A 7669-nucleotide genomic window follows, 5' to 3' on the forward strand; every position below is an offset into this window, starting at 1 on the left:
CACCCTGATGCCATGGTCCTCTTCTAGAACAAAGGACAAACAACAACAATCCTCCTCCTCCACAAAATAGAGCTGATAGTGTTTCCATGGCCCACCTTTCTGGACTGATAACTCTAAACTGGACGATGCTATTGCTCTGTCTGGGGTGATGCAAATTACTTATCCTCTCAGACTCAGTTTCCCCATCAGTAAATGGGGACAATAGTACCTGATCTACCTGGGCTTTGGAAAGAGCAATACATGCACTGAGGGAGCTACAGAGACCCTTTTTAGGGGTGCCTGACCTTGGGCCCTTTTCTAAGCTGGATGTTTAAAAAAACAAAAAACTAACCCTCTTAAGTTCATCTGCGGAGACAGTTTTACAGGGGTGTGGCTGCTACACAAACTGCAATTTCCTGGAGGCACAAGTGAGAGTGGGTGACAGGTGGACACCAAAGGTGGATAAGCGGCCCTCATATCAGAGGTCCTAGTCCTCCCTGAATGCCTCCACACTCTTCTACGAATAGTAAATACTTAATAAATACATGTTAAATTGAATGAAAAAGAAACTCCAATTTCTATCCTAAGACTTGGGCCAGCAGCAGCAGGGGCTGACGGGAGCCTCATCTCTCCCTCGGATATGCTCATCACTCTGCTCCTCTAACAATAGCACTTCCACAGACCTTAGAGAGTTTGCAGAGCACTTGCTTCAGCTTGCAGGCCGTGAGGCCGGTGGTGGAGGATGCATTTGTCCCCATTTTAGGGGCTCAGAGGTGAAGTAATTTGCCCAGGATCATTTGTGTGAAGCTCCCACCTGGTGGAGGAAATGCTTACAAAACCCTGCTCAAGCAACTGGCTTGAGAGCCCAGGAGAGGAGAGACTTCTCTTCCTCTTTGGCCTCCATCTCACACCAGGGGTGTTCCTTATTGAAGACAGCATGAAGAATGGTGAATCCACGAATTAGCAGTCTGCACAGTGCTTCAGGCTTAGGCTAGTCAGTGTGGGAGCCGGGATTTGAATCTGGCTCTTTCTGTGGACTCTGTATCTTGTGTCCTTTCCATCACTGGTGCCTCTGGGGTAAAGAATGCCTCTGGATCTGACCTCATTCACAGAGCAACTGGGACTCTGAGCCAGTGGCTGACCAAAGCTTTTATGACCCAACTTCCCAGCTCCACCCACTTGTCCAAATCCTTAGCACAGCTCCCCTCCTTCTCCCTCCCCTCTGAGGGAGGTTAGTCCTAGTGGGCTTCTAGAAACTCAGGAATCCTTGAAGTGTTGCTGTTCCCTCCCAGGGAAGGGGAGGCCCATTTCCCCTAAGTTGGGGAAGGGGAGAAGGAAGAGTGAGAGAGAAGAAAGGAAATACACGGGAGACTCCCTAACAAAAGCAGAACATCAGAGCTGCAATGAATAGATTTTAGAATATTTATTAAGTGTTTACTGTTTGCCAAGCACTATTCCAAGTCCTGGGAATAGAAACACAGCAGAAGAGACTTCAGAGGTCTTTCTTGTTCAGTGCCTTCATTTTACAGGTCATAGGATGATGGATTTAGAGCTGGACAGAACCCAAGTCCAATCCCCTTATTTTAAAGAGGAAGAAACTGAGGTTCAGAGAGGTTAACGAAGAAACTGAGGTCACACAAGTAAGTTAGGATTTGAACCCACATCTTTGGCCTCCAAATGAAGCCCTCTTGTTTCTTCCCATTCACCACTTTCCCCCAGCAGGATTTTCATTGGGAGCATGGAAAGCAGAAATCTGCCTGAAGGTGATAGTTGAAATCCCCAAATTCGAGTGTCCCTCCAACTCTCAGCCTCCAGTCTTATTCTGTTTCCCCTACCCTCTTCCCCATGTCAATCTCTGTAACCAACTATGCAGTTGTCTAGGCAACTGGTGATGAGGTCCGAAGTAGGGAGATGGCTTGGTGGGGAGCAGGGGTCTTGGGTAAGAAATGAAGTGATGAGGTTTGGCGTGTGAGTAGATGTGGAATGATTAAGAGTGAGGAGTCAAGGGTCTCCATAGCATTAGCAGAATGGCTAGAGGCAAGGGGAGAACCAAGAAAAGTCGTGGGATGGACATGCAGGGCAGGATCAATAAGGAGGGGGTAACTTATGGAATCATGTCATCTAGAGGTCAAGGAAGAAGTCTGGGGGAAAGGACATTTATCCCTTCTGCATCATGACTTTTCCCATCGCATTTTCTATATATCCTGGATCAGCAAAGGAAATGAAATGGGAATTTTGGGGGGAGTTTTGTGGAAGCCATAGATGACACACAAGGGCAATGGCAAAGTCAATGACACAGAAAAAGTTTAGAAACTCAGAAATGCATAAAATATGTGTATGGTACTATACAATATCAACATACTTTGTCTTTTAATACCATAATAATTCAGACTTCTCTGGTAAGAAGGAAGGGGCAGGGGCAGCTAGGTGGCATAGTGGATAGAGCACTGGCCCTGGAGTCAGGAGGAACCTGAGTTCAAATCCAGCCTCAGGCACGTGACACCTACTAGATGTGTGACCCTGGGCAAGTCACTTAACCCAATTGCCTCACCAAAAAAAAAAAAGAAGAAGAAGAAGAAGAAGGAAGGGTCAAAGAATTTTACTTGGATTTTCTAGATCACTGAGATACTGCATCCCTAATCCCCTGAGATGTGGAAGAGATAACTATTTTGGGTTTTGTAATTAGAAGGTCATTGGTGAAACAAAAAATTTGGGGATAAGAAGAGAAAATGCTCTCCTCCCACCCTTTCATAAGGACTCCGACCAGCCGATTCAATCTTTAGCTACAAAAAACCCCCCAAAAAACAAAAAACAAAACAAAAACAACCAGAGAGAGAGAGAGAAAGGTAGAGTGTCTAGAATGAGAGACATGATGGACTCACACTGTTCTCTGCCCTGATCAAACCACATCTAGAATACTGTGTTGATTTGGGAGCACCACATTCATAAGTTAGAACATGCCAAGAAAAGAGAGAGTGAGTGGTGAAGGCATAGAAGACTGTACCATCTGAGGACTCATTGGAAAAAAAAAAAAAAACAACAAACTAAGAGTGGAAAAAGGAAAGACCAAAAAAAAAAAAAAAGACTTGGAGTGCAGGGTGGGACTAAGCAGTAGGACCAGTGTTCAAGTGTTTGAAACACTGTAACAAGGGGTGCTCACTTCAGCAGCACATATATTGAAATTGGAATGATAAAGAAATTAGCATAGCTCTGTGCAAGGATGACACGCAAATGCATGAAGTGTTCCAGATTTTTAGCAATAAGAGAAGAAAAAGAAGTTGAAGTGATTGGAAGAGGCAAGGAGGAAACAAAACTATCACTCTTTGTAGATGATATGATGGTATACTTAGAGAATCCTAGAGAATCAACTAAAAAACTACTTGAAACAATTAACTTTTGCAACGTTGCTGGATATAAAATAAACCCACATAAATCATCAGCATTTCTATACATGACCAACAAAGCTCACCAGCAAGAGATAGAAAGAGAAATTGCATTTAAAATAACTGTAGACACTATAAAATATTTGGGAGCCTACCTGCCAAGACAAACCCAGGAACTCTATGAACACAATTACAAAACACTTTTCACACAAATAAAATCAGATCTAAACAATTGGAAAAATATCAATTGCTCATGGGTAGGCTGAAATAACATAACAAGAATGACAATTCTACCTAAATTAATTTACTTATTCAGTGCCATACCAAATCAAACTACCCAAAATTATTTTATATAGCTAGGAAAAAATAACAAAATTCATATGGAGAAACAAAAGGTCAAGAATATCCAGGGAATTAATGAAAAAAAAATACAAAGGAAGGTGGCTTAGCTGTACCAGATCTAAAACTATATTATAAAGTGGCAGCCAGGGGGCAGCTAAGTGCGAAGTGGATAAAGCACTGGCCCTGGATTCAGGAGGACCTGAGTTCAAAGGTGACCTCAGACACTTAACACTTACTAGCTGTGTGAACTTGGGCAAGTCACTTAGTCACCTAACCCTCTCATTGCCTGCTTAAAAAAAAGAGAGACAGACAGACAGACAGAAACAGAGAAAGTGAGAACTAAAGAGTAAGGATGGGTCAGTGTAGACCCAGCACCATCCAGAGCAAAGGCTGCTTGATTCTAAGCTCCTGATAAAAATTAGCCACATGTCCTCTGGGCAATATTTGAAAATTGCACCCCTCCCTTGTATATTATTTGGAATCTGATGCTAGTCTGGATGCCTTTACAATCTCCAAGGGTGAATCCCCTAATGAAAGACATGGCCTTGAACCCTGAAAGGTAATCTAGTGGAGGGCAAGGTCAAAGGTTCTAGAGCCTCTGAGGCTCTGGGTTCAAATGCTGCTTCTGCTCAGTTAAGAACCATGTGACCTTGGCTGAATCACTTACTCTCTCTGGGCCTCAGTTTCCTCATCTGTAACTTGAAAAAAGGGACTTCCTAGCTCTGGCATTCTATTATTCCAGGATCTTAATTCATTGCAAAATCAGGGAATTGAATTATCTCACTAATGGGTGGAGGCAAGCAGACTTTTCGGCCTTTAAAAGCAAATACATTTATTTAAACAACATGCTTTTGGTTTTTTTTTTTTTGTTGTTTTTTAATGTATTTTAAATCAGCACTTATTCTTAAAGCCAGGAAAGTTCCTTGCCTCCACCCATTGGTGAGATAATTCAAGTCTCATATGTTGTTGAGTCCTGTTTTGACCCCATTTGGAGATTTCTTGGCAAAGATACTAGAGTAATTTGCCATTTCCTTCTCATCTTACAGATGAGGAAAATGAGGGAAAGAGGGTTAAGAGACTTGCCCAGGGTCACACAGCTAGTAAGTGTTAAGTGTCTGAGGTCAAATTTGAACTCAGGTCCTCCTGAATCCAGGGCCGGTGCTTTATCCATTGCACCACCTAGCTGCCCCCAAGTGTCATATATTATTAAGAAACTGAAGATCATCCATAGAACAATGAAGAGATCATGATGGGTGGTGACCCATTGCACAGAAGTGAAGGAAACAATGTTCTCAAAAAATGTTTAAATGAGAAAAAAGATGAGCTGGTCATGTAGCAAGATTGAAGGGGCTGGAAATTCAGGGTCATGAGAAAATTAGAGCTGTGAATCTCTGATTTTTTTTCCCTGGCAGCTTTTAAGTGAGGAGAACTGTGAGGCACAGGGTGAAGAGTGCAGATTGCCCTGTCTTCCACCCGGCTGCCATGTGTCCCTGAACTCACGCCCTTTTGTGTTTATTCTTCTCTGATTGCTTGTGAAACGAGTCTCTTGAGATGGGCTTTGAAAAATCACAAGTAGGGGGCGGCCGGGTGGCGCAGTGCTTGGTGCACTGATTTTGCCTGCTCCTAGTTTTGTAATACATTGGCTTTGTGACCTAGAAATTCTCCTCCTCTGGTTAACAAACAGCTTGCCTGGCTACAGCCAATGTTTACAAAACACTTTCCTCCCCAAAGCCCTGCAAGGTGGGAAGTGCAAGTATCATTCTCTGTTTGCAGAGGAGGAAACTGAGGCTCTGGGAGGTATCACACAGCCAATAGGAAATCGAGCTGAGATTTGACCCAAACTCTTCTTTTTAAGACCTCTTTGCAATACTAGAGCACACTGCCTCATGTTGCCGGTCTGATGGTGCCTGTGGGGGCTGATAGAACAGGGTTCCTGGGCCCCCTGACTGAAGTGTCTTCTCACCCCCACTCCCTCATCTCCCCAGCCCCTCCTTCCTCCCCTTCCCCCACCCCGTGCTGTGCCTCAGGCCCTGCCAAGAGGAAAAGCTCAGGGAGCAGCCTCTGTCTCTGACCATCTTTTAATTCCCACAGAGAGCAGCTTCCATGGCATGGTGGGGGCGGGAGCCAGATTGTGGGACTCAGGAGGGAGTGGGTGGTGAGGAAGAGCGCAGCAGCAGGAGGACTGCAAGGTTTCCCGAGATGAGGAGAGTTCTGTGTGTTAGAAGGTTAGAGAAGAGAGAGTCCTTGGGGACGGGGAGATAGAAGGGGCTGGGTGGGGTGCAGAAGAGAGGGGAGGACTGAGAATGGAGAGACCTCCGGAGCCCTGGAGAGCCGAGACCAGGGCTGCAGGGGGCTGGTGACCCTGGGCCAGGAGCACAGACATCTCGTCATCCTCGAGAAGTGAAGCACGGAGTGGATGGAGTTAGGGATGAAGATGTTCGGTTGGCAAAGGAGGGAAGATGATGCTAACAGCTTCCCTTTTTGTGGTCTATTTCACAGATACTTTCCCCACATGCAGCACAGGTACAAGGGAAAGGTCCCTGCACCTGGTGGCAGAAGACACCTGGGTTTGAATTCTGACACTAGCTGTGTGGCCCTGGGTAAATTGTACAACCTCTCTGAGCCTCGGGTTCCTTATCTGTAAAAGGCAATTCTGGGGGCAGCTAGGTGACGCAGTAGATGAAGCACTGGCCCTGAATTCAGGAGGACCTGAGTTCAAATTCAGCCTCAGATACTTGACATGTTCTAGCTGTGTGACCCTGGGCAAGTTACTTAACCCTCGTTGCCCTGAAAAAAAAAAAAAAAGGCAGTTCTTCCTATATTTCCCACCCCACAGGGCTGTGGTGAAGATAGCTTAGAAAGGTTATTAAAATGTGAGTTGTTGTTGTTGAACAAACAGCTAGTGCCGCATCCAGGGCATTTGGGACTGGACTGAGCACGGGGGAAGCAAAGGCAGCCCCCAGCTGGAGTTTATAATCTCATGGAAAGGATGGAGGAGGGAAGAGGGAGGAGGGAAGAGGGAAGAGGGAAGAGGGAGGAGAGAGGTGGGAGGTGGGAAGAGCCATGGTCTGCCCTCAGATAACTGCAGATTGAATCCTTCTCCCTTATGGGAGGCCTTTCAATCCAAGGGAGAATGAATCAAAGTAAAAAATGGTCTAGACCTGGGAGAGAGGTGAGAAGGGAGAAATCATTTTGACCCCTTAGGAGGAAGAGGAGTGGTCCTGAAAATTTCTGGAAATTTTCTTGGAGTAAGAGGTCCCAGGGGCAGCTAGGTGGATAAATTATGGCTCTGGATTCAGGAGGACCTGAGATCAAATCCGGCCTCCAGCACTTGACATGTACTAGCTGTGTGACCCTGGGCAAGTCACTTAACCCTCATTGCTCAGCCCTCCCCCCCCCCCCAAAAAAAGAGGTCCCAGAGTTGGGACTCAAGGGAAAGGAGAGACTTTGAAATGTGAACATTGAGTCAAGGGCAAAGATGAATCATGGATTTTGAGCTGGAAGGGGCCTTCATGGTTATTAGGGCTGATGTCATTTTACACATGAGTAAAGTAAGGCACAGGATAATGCGGTAAGGTGAAATGATCTGCCCAAAGTCATACAGATAAGGAGCAGTCAGAATTTGAACTCGGCTCTATAGACTCCAAATTCATTGCTCTTTCCAGGACACTGTGAGGAATGCACACTGCAGGTAATGCCTGAGGGGTGCCCTGAGAAGCTTCCAGAGGGGGAGTGGGGGATCTGCTCTACACAGGCCCAGCCGCTCATTGAGGTCAAGCCAAGACAGGACCTCTTCAGAATGTAGTCAGGATGCTGGAGACTTGGCCTGTGCTTTCTCTACTGAAGCTGAAAGATTTGAGGGAAGATTGAGTCCTAAAGTGTTCTGAGGGTGGGAGGGGGAAGAAGAATAAAACTAGTCTTGGGCAGCTGGGTGGCCCAGTGCATAATTTAAAAATGGTAAAACC

General features: G+C 45.6%; 1 non-coding gene across 1 annotated transcript; it reads left to right on the forward strand.

The window, feature by feature from the left end:
• Positions 1-3131: 3131 nt before the first annotated feature.
• On the forward strand, positions 3132-3234 carry LOC122744982. The gene has a single exon (XR_006355303.1). It is a non-coding gene; the product is annotated as a U6 spliceosomal RNA (small nuclear RNA).
• The last annotated feature ends 4435 nt before the right edge of the window (positions 3235-7669 follow it).

Source organism: Dromiciops gliroides, chromosome 2 (genome assembly GCF_019393635.1).
Source record: "Dromiciops gliroides isolate mDroGli1 chromosome 2, mDroGli1.pri, whole genome shotgun sequence".
NCBI classification, from domain to species: Eukaryota; Metazoa; Chordata; class Mammalia; order Microbiotheria; family Microbiotheriidae; genus Dromiciops; species Dromiciops gliroides.